The sequence below is a fragment of the Chlorocebus sabaeus genome, chromosome 7, assembly GCF_047675955.1.
Source record: "Chlorocebus sabaeus isolate Y175 chromosome 7, mChlSab1.0.hap1, whole genome shotgun sequence".
Taxonomy (NCBI): Eukaryota; Metazoa; Chordata; class Mammalia; order Primates; family Cercopithecidae; genus Chlorocebus; species Chlorocebus sabaeus.
Window position 1 is genome coordinate 5,629,781 of NC_132910.1, and position 16,126 is coordinate 5,645,906.

Here is a 16,126-nt window from a genome sequence, read left to right on the forward strand (position 1 = left end):
CATATACTTTGCCCACTTTTTGATGGGGTTGTTTTTTTCTTGTAAATTTGTTTAAGTTCCTTGTAGATTCTGGATATTGGATCTTTGTCAGATGGGTGGACTGCAAAAATTTTCTCCCATTCTGTAGGTTGCCTGGTAACTCTAATGATAGTTTTTGTTTGTTTGTTTGTTTGTTTTGCTGTGCGGAAGCTCTTTAGTTTAATGAGATTCCATTTGTCAATTTTGATTTTTGTTGCAATTGCTTTTGGTGTTTTAGTCATGAAGTCTTTGCCCATGCCTGTGTCCTGAATGGTATTGTCCGGGTTTTCTTCTAGGGTTTTTATGGTTTTGAGTTTTACATTTAAGTCTGTAATCCATCTTGAGTTAATTTCTGTATAAGGTGTAAGGAAGGGTTCCAGTTTCCGTTTTCTGCATATGACAAACTAGTTTTCCCAGCAGCATTTATTAGATAGCAAATACTTTCCTTGTTGCTTTTTTTTTTTTTTTAATGTGTGGTATTATTTCTAATGTCTCTGTTCTGTTCTGTTGGTCTATATATCTGTTGTGGTACCAGTACTATGCTGTTTTGGTTACCGTAGGCTTGTGGTATATTTTGAAGTCAGCGAGTGTGATGCTTCCAGCTTTGTTCTTTTTGTTTAGGATTTTCTTGCCTATATGGAATAGTTTTTGGCTATATATATATATATATATATATACACGTATATATATATATATGTGTGTGTATATATATATATATATATATATTTGAGATGGAATCTCACTCTGTCACCAGGCTGGAGTGCAGTAGTGCGATCTCGGCTCACTCCAACCTCCACCTCCCAGGTTCAAGTGATTCTACTGCCTCAGCCTCCTGAGTAGCTGGGATTACAGATGTGCTCCACCGTTCCTGGCTAATTTTTTTTTTTTTCTTTTTAAGTAGAGATGGGCTTTCACAGTGTTAGTCAGGCTGATCTCAAACTCCTGAACTTGGGTCATCCGCCGGCCTTGGCCTCCCAAAGTGCTGGGATTACAAGTGTGAGCCACCGAGCCCAGCGAAAATTTAAAGCAGTTTTTTTTTTTTTCTTTCTAATTCTGCAAAGAAATTCAGTGGTAGTTGGATGGGAATAGCATTGAATCTATAAGTTACTTTGGGTAGTAGGGCCATTTTCATGATATTGATTCTTTCTATCCATGAGCATGGAATTTTTGTTCCATTTATTTGTGTCCTTATTCCCTTGAGCAGTGATTTGTAGTTCTCCTTGAAGAGGTCCTTCACATACTTTGTTACCTGTATTCCTAGGTATTTTATTCTCTTTGTAGAAATTGCAAATGAAAGTTCACTCACGATTTGGTTCTCTGCTTGTCTTTTGTTGGCGTGTAGGAATGCTTGTGATTTTTGCACATTGATTTTGTATCCTGAGACTTTGCTGAAGTTGGTTATCAGCTTAAGGAGTTTGGGGGCTGAAACGACAAGATTTTCTAAATATACAATCATGTCATCTGCAAACAGAGACAATTTTATGTCCTCTTTTCCTATTCGAGTACCCTTTATTTCTTTCTTTTGCCTGATTGCCCTGACCAGAACTTCCAATACCATGTTGAATAAGGGTGGTGAGAGAGGGCATTTTTGTCTTGTGTCAGTTTTCAAAGGGAATGCTTCCAGCTTTTGCACATTCTGTATGATATTGGTTATGTGTTTGTCATAAATAGCTCTTATTATTTTGAAATATGTTCTATCAATACCTAGTTTATTGAGAGTTTTTAATGTGAAGGGATGTGGAATTTTATCAAAGGTCTTTTCTGCATGTATTGAGATAATCATGTGGTTTTTGTCATTGGTTCTGTTTATGGGATGGATTATATTTATTGATTTGTGTATGTTGAACCAGCCTTGCATCCCAGAGATGAAGTCGTCTTGATCATGGTGGATAAGCTTTTTGTTGTGCTGCTGAATTCAATTTGCCAGTAATTTATTGAGGATGTTTACATAGATGTTCATCAGGGATATTGGCCTGAAATTATCTTTTTTTGTCATGTCTCTGCCAGATTTTGGAATCAGGATGATAATGGCCTCATGAAATGAGTTTGAGAAGAGTCCCTCTTTTTTTATTGTTTGATATAGTTTCAGAAGGAATAGTACCAGCTCCTCTTTGTACCTCTGATAGAATTCAGCTATGACTCTGTCTGCTCCTGCACTTCTTTTAGTTGGTAGGCTATTACTGCCTCAATTTCAGAACTTCTTATTGGTCTATTCAGGGATTCAACTTCTTCATGGTTTAGTCTTGGGAAGATGTCTGTGTCCAGGAATTTTTCCTTTCTTCCAGATTTTCTAGTTTATTTGTGTAGGGGTGTTTACAGTATTCTCTAATGGTAGTTTGTATTTCTGTGGAAACAGCGGTAATATTCTCTTTATTATTTTTTATTGTGTCTATTTGATTCTTCTCTCTTCTCTTCTTTATTAGTCTAACTAGCAATATATTTATTTGGTTAATTTTTTCAAAAAAACAGCTCTTGGATTCATTGATTTTTTTGAAGGGTTTTTCCTGTGTCTGTCTCCCTCAGTTCTTCTCTGATCGTGGCTGTTTCTTGTCTTCTGCTAACTTTTGAATTTCTTTGGTCTTGCTTCTCTAGTTATTTTAATTGTGATGTTAGGGTGTCAATTTCAGATCTTTCCCACTTTCTGATGTGGGCATTTAGTGCTATAAATTTCTCTCTTACACTGGTTTAGCTGTGCCCCAGAGATTCTGGTACATTGTCTCTTTGTTCTCATTGATTTCAAAGAACTTTGTTATTTCCGCCATAATTTTTGTTATTTATCCAGTAGTCTTTCAGGAGCAGGTTGTTCAATTTCCAAGTGGTTGTGCACTTTTGAGTGAGTTTCTTAATCCTGCATTCTAATTTGATTGTGCTGTGGTCTGAGAGACTGACTGGCTGTTATGATTTCCATTTCTTTTTCATTTGCTGAAGAGTGTTTTACTGCCAATTATGTGATCGATTTTAGAATAAATGCCATGTGGCACTGAGAAGACTATATAGTCTGTTCATTTGGGATGTGGAGTTCTGCAGACGTCTGTTAGGTCCACTTGATCTAGAGGTGAGTTCAAGTCCTGAATATCCTCATTACTTTTCTTACTTGTTGACCTGTCTAATATTGACAGGGGTTTTAAAGTCTCCCACTACTATTTTATGGGTGTCTATGTCTCTTTGTAGGTCTCTGCGAACTTGTTTTATGAATCTGGGTGCTCTTTTATTGGGTATATATATATTTAAGATAGATAACTCTTCTTGTTTCATTAATTTCTTCACCATTATGTAATGCTGTTCTTTGTCTGTTTTTATCTATGTTGGTTTAACCTTTCTTTCATCAGATACTAGGATTGCAACACCTGCTTTCATTTTCTTTCCATTTTCTTGGTAAATATTCCCCCATACCTTTATTTTGAGCCTATGTGTATCCTTGCATGTAAGATGGGTCTTTTCAATACAGCACACAGTTTGTTCTTGACTCTTTATCCAGTTACCAGTCTGTGTCTTTTAATTGAGGTATTTAGCCCATTTACTTTGAGGTTAACATTGTTATGTGTGAATTTGATTCTGCCATCATGACGCTAGCTGGTTATTTTGCACATTAGTTGATGAAGTTTCTTCATAGTGTCATTGGTCTTTATATTTTGGTGTGTTTTTGCAGTTGCTGGTACCAGTTTTCGCTTTCCATAATTAGTGCCTCCATCAGGAGCTGTTGTAAGGCTGCCCTGATGGTGACAAGATCCCTCAGCATTTGCTTGTCTGTAAAAAATTTTATTTCTTCTATGCTTATGAAGTTTAGATTGGCTGCACATGAAATTCTGGCTTGAAAATTATTTTCTTTAAGAATGCTGAATATCGGCCCCCATTCTCTTCTAGATTGTAGGGTTTCTGCAGAGAGACCTGCTGTTAGTCTCATGGGCTTCCCTTTGTAGGTGACCTGACCTTTCTCTCTGGCTGCCCTTAACATTTTTTCGTTCATTTCAACCTTGGAGAATCTGATGATTATGTGTCTTGGGGTTGATCTTCTTGAGGAGCATCTTTGTGGTGTTCTCTGTATTTCCTGAATTGAATGTTGGCCTGTCTTGCTAGGTTGGGGAAGTTCTCTTGATAATGTCCTGAAGTGTGTTTTCAAACTTGGTTCCAATCTCCCCATTACTTTCAGGTACACCAATCAGTCATAGGTATGGTCTTTTCACATAGTACCATACTTTTTGGAGGCTTTGTTCAATCCTTTTCATCCTTTTGTCTCTAATCTTGTCTCATGTTTTATTTCAGCAAGTGTGATCTTCAAACTCTTATATCCTTTCTTCCACTTGATCGATTTGCCTGCTTCAGGAAGTTCTCATGCTGTGTTTTTCAGCCCCATCAGGTCATATATGTTCTTCTCTAAACTAGTTATTCTAGTTATCAATTTCTGTAACATTTTATCAAGGTTCTTAGCTCCCTTGCATTGGGTTAGAACATGCTCCTTTAGCTCAGAGGAGTTTATCATTACCCACCTTCTGCAGCCTACTTCTGTCCATTTGTCAATCTCATTCTCCCTTCAGTTTTGTGCCCTTGCTGGAGAGGAGTTGCAATTATTTGGAGAAGAGGCATTCTGGTTTTTGGAATTTTCAACATTTTTGTGCTTTTTTTTTTTTCTTTTTTTCTTTTTTTTTTTTGGTTGGGGGGGTCTTTTTTGTTGATGTTGTTGTTGCTTTCTGTTTGCTATTTTTTCTTCTAACAGTCAGGCCCCTCTTCTGTAGGTCTGCTGCAATTTTCTGGAGGTCCACTCCAGACTCTTTTTGCCTGGGTATCACCAGCAAAGGCTGCAGAACAGCAAAGATTACTGCCTGCTCCTTCCTCTGGAAGCTTCATCCCAGAGGGGCACGAGACTAACGTCAGCCAGAGCTCTCCTGTTTGAGGTGTCTGTTGACCCCTATTGGGAAATCTCCCTCAGTCAGGAGACACAGGGGTCAGGGAACCACTTGAGGAGGCTGTCCCTTAGCAGAGCTAGTGTGCTGTACTGGGATAATCCCTCTTGTCAGGATCAGCTACCCTTTTCAGAGCTGACATTCAGGAAAAATTAAGTCTGCTGAAGCCCACAGCTGCCCCTTCACCCAGGTGCTCTTACAGATGAGGGTTTTATCTGTAAGCCTCTGACTGGAGCTTATGCATTTCCTTCAGAGATGCCGTGCCCGGTGAGGAGGAATTTAGAGAAGCAGTCTGGCCACAGCTGTTTTGCTGGGCTGTGGTGAATTCTGCCAGTCCAAACCTCTCAGTCTCCTTAGCATTGTCAGGGGAAAACTGCTTACTACATCCTCAGTAATGCTGGATGCCCCTCCCCCACCAAGTCCTATTATCCTCCTCTGGAGACTGCTGTGCTGACAGTGAGAATTTAAAGCCAAGGTTTTCAGCTTGTTGGGCTCCATGGGAGTGAAACCCACTGAGTGAGGCCACTGGTTCCCTCGTTTCAGCCCCCTTTCCAGGAGAGTGAATGGTTCTGTCTTACTGGGGTTTCAGACACCACTGGGGTATGAAAAACAACTCCTTGGGTTAGCTCCGTGCCTGCCTAAACAGCTGCCAAATTTTGTGCTTGAAAACCAGGGCCCTGGTGGTGTAGGCTCACAAGGGAATCTCCTGATCTGCAGATTGCAAATACTGTGGGAAAAGCATAGTATCCTCGCTTAGTGGCACAGTCTCTCATGGCTTCTCTTGGGTAGGTGAAGGAGGTCCCCTGGTTCCTTGCACTTCCTGGGTGAAGCAATGCCCCACTCTGCTTCTGCTCACTCTCCTTGAGTTGTACCCACTGACTAACCAGTCCCAATGACATGAACTGGGAACCTCAGTTGGAAATGCAGAAATCACCCACCTTCTGCATTGGTCTTGCTGGGAGCTACAGACTGGAGCTGTTTCTATTTGACCATCTTGTCCCTCCCTCCCATAGGGATTCTTATTTCAGGCACTGAGGATCATATATTTATATTGACAAAATAATTCTGTTTTGTCTAAGGTAATGATATTTGATTTACAAAAATCCAGAAAACTCAACAGCCACCAAATAACAGGAAGTCATTGGGATATGTGGAACATTTTATCACAACTTTTAGAAAGACAGAAAATATGAAGAAAATTGAAGAAAAATACTACTTTAAAGAGAGATACGGTAAGTTTAAAATTTTAAGAAAGGTAATAGTTAAAATCTTTTTTCAATCAAACTTTGCTTAGTATAGTTTGAAGTTGGGTAATGTGATGCCTCTTGTTTTGTTCTTTTTGCTTAGTCTTAGCTATTTGGGCTCGCTTTTGGTTTTATATGAATTTCAGAATAGTGATTTCTAATTCTGTGAGGAATGACGTTGGTAGTTTGATAGAAATAGCATTGAATCTGTAAATTGCGTTGAGCACTATGGCCATTTTTATGATATTGATTTTTCCAATCCATGAGCATAAAATATTTTTCCATTTACTTGTGTCATCTTTGATTTCCTTTAGCAGAGTTTTGCAGTTCTTGTAGAGACCATTCACCTCCTTCGTTAGCTGTATTCATAGATATTTGATTTTCTTTGTGGCTATTGTAAGTGGAATGTGTTCTTGATTTTACTCTCAGCTCGGATCTTGTTGAGTGTATAAAATGCTACTGATTTTTGTACATTGATTTTGGATCCTAAAATTTTACTAGTTTATCAGTTTCAGGAGCCTTTTGAAAGATTAAGATATTCTAGGTATAGGGTATTACTGTCAGTGAAGAGAGATAGTTTGACTTATTTTCTTACTTGGATACCTTTTATTTATTTCTTTTCCCTGATTGTTTTTGCTAGGTCTTCTAGTGCTATCTTGAATAGGAGCGTTAAGAGTGAGCATCCTTGTTTATTTCCAGTTCTTAAGGGAAATGATTCTAGCTTTTGCCCATTCAGTGTGATGTCGGCTGTAGGTTTGACATAGATGGCTTTATTATTAGAGTTGTGTTTTTTTGATGCCTAATCGATTGATAGTTTTTTACAAAGATGTTGGATTTTACTGAAAGCTTTTACTGCATCTATTGAGATGATCATACGGCTTTCACTTTTGATTCTGTTTATGTGGTGAATTACAGTTATTGCTTTGCATCCCAGGAATAAAGCCACAGTAAGCAAAACACCTTGGGACTGGTTCCAAAACAGACAAGTAGACAAATCGAACAAAATGGAGAACCCAGGAACAAAGCTGGACATCTACAGATATCTGATCTTTGACAAGGCTGATAAAAACAAGGAATGGGGAATGGGTTCTCTATTTGATAAATTGTGCTGGGATAATTGGTTAACCATATGTAGAAGATTGAAGTTGGACACCTGATTTTTATCAGGTACAAAAATTAACTCAAAATGGATCAAATATTTAAATATAAGACATTACACTATAAAAATCCTAAAATACAATCAGAAATATTCTTCTCAACATCAGTCGTGGCAAATAATTTTTGGCTAAGTCTCCAAAAGCAATTACAATAAAAATAAAAATCGACAAATAGGACCTAATTAAACTACGGAGTTTCTGCTCAGGGAAAAGGAAAACAAAAAACAACAAAAACCAAAAAACTATCAACAGAGCAACAGACGGCCTACAGAATGGAAGAGGATATTCACAAATTATGCATCTGACAAAGGCAACAAATTAAGAAAGAAACAAATAACCTTATTAAAAATAGGCAAAGGATATGAATAGATACTTCTCAAAAGAAGACATACAAATGACTAACAAACATGAAAAAAGGCTCAGTGTCACTAATCATCAGAGAAATGAAAATTAAAACCACAATAAGATACCAGGTCACATGTCAGAATGACTATTATTAAAAAGTCAAAAACATTCGTTGCTGGCAAGGCTGCAGAGAAAAGGGAATGCTCATACACTGTGAGTGGGAATGTAAATTAGTCTAGCAACTGGGGAAAGCAGTCTAGTTTAGAGATTTCCCAAAGAATTTAAAACGGAGCTACCATTCCACTCAACAAAACTCTTATTGCTAAATACCTCCTTCAAAACAAATTATTCTACCAAAAAGACATATGCACTTGTGTGTTAATTGTTGTACCATTCACAATAACAGAGACATGGAATCAACTCAGGTGGTCATCAGTGGCAGATTGGATAAAGAAAATGTGGTATATCCACATCATGGAGCACTACACAGCCATAAAAACAATTAAATCATGTCCTTTGCGGCAACATGGATGTAGCTGGAGGCCATAACCTTAAACAAATTAATGCAGAAACAGAAATTTAAATGACACATGTCCTTGTTTAGAAGTGGCAGCTAAACATTGAGCACACATGGACATGAATGTGGGAACAACAGACACTTGGAATAATAAAGAGTGGATGGTGAGTGGGTTAAAAAACCACCTATTGGGTACTGTGATTACTACCTGGGTCATGGGATTGCATAGACTCCAAACTTCAGCATAATGCTATATTCCAATGTAACAAATCTTCACATGTCCCCGGGTCTGTGAAATAAGTGGTTAAATCATAAAAAGAAAGAAAGTTCTGTGCACAGACAGAATAGGTCATTTGCTAAGCTAACAGATACAAATAATAAAAATTAATAACAGCAACATACAAAAGGCAGCAAACAAGTATTTTTTTTTTTTTTTGCTGAGATTGTATATTTTATAATTTCTACTGTGAAAGGTCTCACCTTACAAACAAAAACTCTTTTAATTATTCTTTAATCTCTCACTTTTATTAGAAACTTGAGGTTCATAACTTACTGAGGATATTGTATTAATGCATAAATGAGTTTTATGAACAAAGTCACTGTCTCCTGAAAGTGTGTGAACTAAGTTGCCAGTATGTTATGGTTTCAGAAGCTGGAAAGCAATTTATTAGAAAACTAGTGTTAAATGTATTCATCCTTGGATTATTTTTATATAGAGATATGCCAAATCCTCTTTCAAATACAAAATAGATTGGAGAAGGGTGCCAAGAAATACAAAGTCATAGTACTCCCTTCTATTCCTTCCTGGAAGTAAGTGGTGTGTAGGGATTTAGAACCAGATACAGTGTTTTCAAGTGGTAGTTCAACCCTTCACAATTAGTGACATAATCATACCAAACTTCTCTTTCTCTGTGATAGGGATGTTAAGAACTTCATCATGATAATTATTTTAGTCTAACTTAGCAACATTTAATAGTAAATAATACAATCTTAGAACTTCATTTTTCCTGAAATATAATTAAAGAAATGCTGACTATTACTGATTGAGACAAATTATAGGGAAAGGTTTTACTTAAACTGAATTTGGATTTTGTTTTTCTTTAATTTGCATAATTTTATTCACAGCCTTGACAAGTGTCCTTATTAGGAAGATCAATTCTGAAATCTGCTTTTGAAATTGTCAAATACTGGTTTTCCCTAAGAGTATCTTTCCTTGGAGACTTACTTGCAGCTACCACTCATCACCAAAATAGCAGATTTAATGCAATCTCTATAGAGGTGGTAGACAAAACTGTTGTCCCTGGAGTTGTGTTTCGTTTTTCCTATGAGTAGTTAATCAGAGCTCATCAGTTGAATGGAATCAGCTGTTGGTAGTAAAAGGCCTTTGGATGAGGTCAGCATTCTTGTTATACAACATGTTCCCGAGATTCTTGTAGTACAGTTAGTTCTTAGCCTTTGGTATGCATATTCCTTATTGTTTTCTCTGGGTCTGTATATATGTCTATCCGTTTAAGGCAATCCTTAAACCCTATTATGATAACCTGTAAATATCTACTGCAGTGTGGCAGTAGAGTGCATTCTTCCTTATGAGGCATCCTTTTCCCTTTGTCTAGCCTGCCATTTAAGGAAAAGCCATTTCTACTGGAAATGTGCCCAATATGCATATATATGAATATTTATGGAATAATGACCCATCAGGTAACTGCATGCGTTCTACTATTTCTCTGTCTGTTGATTTTCCCCTAACTAATCCTATGTCATATCTGAACAATGTGAAACTAATTTTGTGTTTCTGTGTTCAACTTGAATTAGAGAGGCTTTACCTAAGCATCTTAGCTAAAGTGACCCAGACACTCTCATATGTTTATTTTTATCAGTGTAAATAACTACAACTGAAAATACCTTGTGTAGATGTTTTTATGTTTATAGTGACAAAATTATTGTCTCTTTTGCTTACTTCTGTATCTGGACGACCTTGAACTGTTTCCAGAACACACTAAACCTTGAGCAAAGATCATCCAGATTTTGTATTAACAAAAGATCGCATTAGATAAACATGGAAAAGTGCTCCGTAAACCCCAAAGCTCTAAACAATTACCTTGGCATCCCTAAAAAATAACTATTAATATATTTAATATCATGATTTATATCATTAGTTCCTGAGAATATAGATTTCATAACATACTAATCAGAACACTATAATGATGCATTTTTTAATATAATGAGCATTTTTTTCTTAGTCCAATACTTTAACAGGTACAGTCGGTCATCCTCCAACACCATTTTTCCCTTTGAGATTTAGAACCTCTTGAGTTTTAGCTAGACACAGGGCTGCTTTGCTAAAGATAATTATTTTGTGGCATACTTGAAGAGATTTGACGCTACGTGATCACCTGTTTGCCAATGGAATATTAAGGAAAGCTATGCACACTTTTATTTTTTAACTTTAACAAAACTGGGAACACCCTCTTTTTTTTCTTTCACTTTAAAACATGGATTTGGGTGTAGATTTAATGATGACAAATTGGGTAGCTATCTTGTATTTAGACGTGAATGATGAAGCCATGTGCTGAGAATGATAGAGCAATAAGATAAAACACAATTAAGCTTCTAACATTGTAAAGATTCCTTTTCAGAATTGAAATTATTTTACTCGAATAATAAAATCAAAGAGGAAAAAATATCAATAATTTTAGTCATTTTGTTACAGACTACACCTATGTTTTAACTAAATGCATATACACTCATGTAACATTAGCCACCAAAAATATACTTATGTCCTATACAAGTGATGTTCAACAAAAATTAATGCAGTAGAAAAAAATTCTGTATCTGCATTGTCCAGAGTGATATCCACTAGCTTTAAATGACTATATAGCATTTCAAATGTGGCTACTGCAATTGAAAAAATAAATTTTTATTTTATTTTATTTTACTAACTGAAATCTAAATTTAACTAGTTATGTTTGAATACCTGATATCATATTGAATAGCTTAGTTCTAAACCTTGTCCTTCTTAAGAAATATATGCCTCAATAACCTCAATTTCAGACATGCTATTATTCAGAAAATTTTAATGTTTCCTGTACCCTTTAAAAATATTAATGTCATGAAAGAAGTAATATAAGAAGAGAGATTAAATCAAAATGATAAATTAATGATAAACTCTTGATTGGCTCTTGAATTAAAAAACAAAATTGTTATAAAGAATATTTAAAAGCACACATTCTTTAGATAATTGGAGAAACTTAAATAGAAAGTCTATATTTGATATTAACATTTTATCAGTATTATTTTTAAATTTCTAATTCTTATGGGTACATAGTAGGTACAAGTAATTTTTTTTTTAAGGCATTCTTACTCTGTTGCCCAGGCTGGAGTGCAGTGGCGTGATCTCAACTCGTTGCAACCTCTAACTCCTGGGTTCAAATGATTATTGTACCTCAGGCTCCCAAGTAGCTGAGACTGCAAGCACAAGCCCAGCTATTTTTTTTTTTTTTTTTTGGTACTTTTAGTAAAGATGGATTTTTGCCATGTTGGTCAGGCTGCTCTCGACTCCTGGCCTCCAGTGATCTGCCCTCCTTGGCCTCCCAAAATGCTGGGATTACAGGCCTGAGCCACCAAGCATGGCCAGGTGCATGTATTTAAAGGATGTATGAGATATATTGACACAAGTATACAATGAGTAATAAACACATCAGGGTAAATGATGTGTCCATTACCTCAAGCATTTATAATTTCTTTGTTACAAATACTCCAATTTCACCCTTTTAGTTATTTTTAAATGTACAGTCAATTATTACTGACTGTAAATTACCTTATCGTGCTATAAAATACTAGATCTTACTCATTCTACCGGACTATATTTTTGTATCCATTAATTTCCCCATATCCCCTTACCTTCCCCAATACTCTTCTCAGTCTCTGGTAACCATCATTCTACTCTCTATTTCCATTAGTTCAATTGTTTTAATTTTTAGGTCCCACAGATGAGTGAGGATATGCAAACTTTGTCTTTTTTGCACCTGGTTTATTTCATTTAATATAATATCTACCAGTTCTATCCATATTGTTTCAAATGACAGGATCTGATGTTTTTTATGGCGGAATAGTACTCCATTGCAAATATGTATCACGTTTTAAGTATCCATTAATCTGTTGATAGATACTTAGGTTGCTTCTAAATATTGGCTATTGTGAATAGTGCTGCAATAAACATTGGAATGCAAATATTTCTTTGATATACAGATTTTCCTTTTTTGGAGTAGATAGCTAGCAGTGGGATTACAGCTCTCTTTGTAATTTTTTTAAGAATAGGGTCTCCAATGCGCAGGCTGGAGTGCAGTGGAGCAATCACAGCTCACTGAGGCCTTGACCTCTTGACCTCCTGTCTCACCCTCCCGAATAGCTGGGACTAAAGGTGTCCGTCACAACACTTGACTAATTTTTTGTATTTTTTGTAGAGATAAGGTCTCCCCACGTTGCCCAGGCTGGTCTTGTATTCCTGGGCTCTAATGATCCACCTGCCACTGCCTCCCACAGTTCTGGAGTTACAGGCAGGAGCCACCACATTTGGCTTATTTGAAATTTTTTGAAAAACCTCCAAACTGTCCTTCATAATGGTTATGCTAATTTACATCTCCATTAACAGTATATAAGGGTTGCTCACACACTCACATCATCATTTGCATTTATTATTGCCTGTCTTTTGGATAAAAGCCATTTTAACTGCAGTAAGATGATACCTCATTGTAGTTTTGATTTGCATTTCTTTAATGATCAATAATGTTGAGCATTATCCAATATATTTGTTTGTCATTTTTATGTCTTCTTTTGAGAAATGTCTACTTAGATATTTTGCCTGCTTGATTGGATTCTTATATTTTTTGAGTCATTTGAGCTCTTTACATATTCTGGTTATTAATATCTTGTCAGATGGATAGTTGGCAAACATTTCTCTCTTTCTGTGGGTTGTCTCTTTGTTTGTTGTTTGTTTGTTTGTTTGCTTTTTGCTGTGCAGAAGCTTTTAAACCTGATGTGATCCCATTTGTCCATTTTTGCTTTTCTTGCCTGTGCCTGTGAGGTATTACTCAAGAAATTTAAGTTCAGATCAATGTCTTAGGGAGCTTCCCCCAAGTTTTCTTATACTAGTTTCATGTTTTGAGGTCTTAGATTTAAGCCTTTAATTCATTTTGATTTGATCTTTGTGTAAGCTGAGAGATAGGAATCCAGCTTCATTCTTCTGCATGTGGATATACAGTTTTCCCAACACCATTTATTGAAGAGATGGTCTTTTCCCAAATGTATGTTCTTGGTACTTTTGTCAAAATTGAGTTTACAATAGATGTGTAGATTTATTTCTGGGTTCTCTATTGTGTTCCATTGGTCTATGTGTCTATTTTTATGACAGTATTATGTTGTTTTGTTTACCATAGCTCTGTAGTGTAGTTTGAATTCTGGTAAAGTGATTTCTCAAGTTTTATCCTTTCTTCTGTAGATTGATTTGCATATATTGAACCATCCTTGCATCCCTGGCATAAATTCTGCTTGGTCATTATGAATAATTTCTTTAATGTGTTATTTAATTTGGTTTGCTAGTATTTTGTTGAGAATTTTGAATCAACATTTATCAAGGTTTTTGGCCTGTAGTTTTCTTTCTTTGATGTGTTTTTGTCTGGTTTTGGTAGCACAGTAACACTGGCCTAACAGAATGTGTTTAGAAGTATTCTTCCCTTCTCTTATTTTGGAGAAGTTTGAGTAGGATTGGTATTAGCTCTCAAATTTTACTGCTAACTTTTACCAAACATTTAGCAATAAAGCCTTCAGGTCCTTGGCTTTTCTTTGTGGGAGGATTTTTAATTACGGCTTTGATATAATTATTGTTATTGGTCTATTTAGGTTTTGGATTTCTTCATGATTCAATGTTGTTAGGTTGTATTTGTCTAAGAATATATCCATTTCTTCTAGGTTTTCCAGTTTATTGATATGTAATTGTGTATAGTATTCTCTAGCAATCCTTTGAATTTTTACAGTATCAGATGTTATGTCTCTTTTTGCATCTCTAATTTTATTTGAATTTTTTTTTTTTTTTTTTTTTTTTTTGAGACAGGGTCTCACTCTGTCACCCAGCTGGAGTGCAGTGAGGTGATCTTGGCTCACTGGAACCTCTACCTCCTGGGTTCAAGCCATTCTCCTACCTCAGCCTCCTGAGTAGCTGGGACTACAGGTGCCCACCACAATGCCTTGGTCATTTTTGTATTTTTAGTAGAGATGGAGTTTCACCATGTTGGTCAGGCTGGTCACGAACTCCCGACATCAGGTGACCCACCTGCCTCAGTCTCGCAAAGTGTTGGGATTACAGGTGTGAGCCAGTATGCCTAGCCTCTCTTTTCTTTTCTTAATTAGTCTGGCTAAAGGTTTGCCAAATTTGTTTAGCTTTTCAAAGAAGCAATTATTTTGCTGATCTTTTATATTTTTTTGTGTTCAATTTTATTTATTTGTGCACTGATATTATTTCTTTCCTACTACTTATTTTGGGTTTACTTTGCTCATCCTTTTCTAGTTCTTTAAGTTCCATTATGAGTGTGATTATTTGAAAGTTTACTACTTATTTGATGTAGGCAAATATTGTTATAAACTTTCCTCTTAGTACAGCTTCACAGCATCTCATAGGTTTTAGTACGGTTTGCTTCCATTTTCATTTGTTTCAAGAAATTTTTAAATTTTCTTCCTTATTTCTTCTTTGGCCCACTCTTCATTCAAGGACATATTTGTTAATTTCCATATGCTTGTATAGTTCCAAAGTTTGCTTGTTATTGATTTCTAGTTTTATTCCATTGTGGTCCAGGAAGATAACTGATATTATTTCAATATTTTTGAATTTTTTTATAAAACTTGTGTTGTGGCCTAACATATGGCCTAACCTTGAGAATAATCCATGTGCTGAAAAGAAGAATGCACAATTTGCAGTCTTTTGATGAAATGTTCTGTAAATATCTATTAGAAATATTTGATCTATAGTGCAGATTAAGTGGGAGGTTCCTTTGTTGTTTTTTTTTTTTTCTTTTTTTTTGTCTGGATGATCTGTTCAATGCTGAAAGTAAGATATTAAAGTATTGAGCCAATATTGTATTGGAGTCCATCTCTCTCTTTAGGTCTAATATGGGTGCTCCAGTGTTGAGTACCTATGTATTTACAATTGTTATATCCTTTTGCTTACTTGAACATGTTGTGATTATATAAAGATCTTCTTTTCTATTTTTATAGTTTGTGTTAGAAATCTATTTTGTCTAACATAATTATAGCTATTCCTACCTTTTTATTTTAATTTGCATGGAATATCTTTTTTCATTCTTTTATTTTCAGTCTACATGTGTCTTCATAGGTGAAGTGTGTTTATTATAGGCAGCAGATCATTGGGTCAATTCAGCCACTATATGATTTTTGATTGGAGAGTTTAGTCCATTTACATTCAATGTTATTATTGGTAAGCAAGAGTTTACTCCTTTCTTTTTCTTATTTGCTTTCTGATTATTTTGTTTTCCTTCCTTCCTCCCTCCCTCCCTCCCTCCCTCCCTCCCTCCCTCCCTCCCTCCCTTCCTTCCTTCCTTCCTTCCTTCCTTCCTTCCTTCCTTCGTTCTTTCCTTCCTTTCTTCCTTCCTTTCTTCCTTCCTTCCTTTTTGTGAAGGTGATTTTCTCTAGTGGTATGTTTAAGTGTCTTGCTTTTTATTTTTGTGAATCTGTTGTTGGTTCTTTAATTTGAGGTTACCATGAGGCTTGCAAATAACAATTTACATGTCATTATTTTAAACTGATGATAACTTAACATTGATTGGAAAAACAGAGAAACTAACAGACAAACAAAGATAAAAAGAATAAAAACTCTATATTTAAAGTACATCTCTCTACTTTTTAACTTTTAATTTCTATTTATATCATATTATA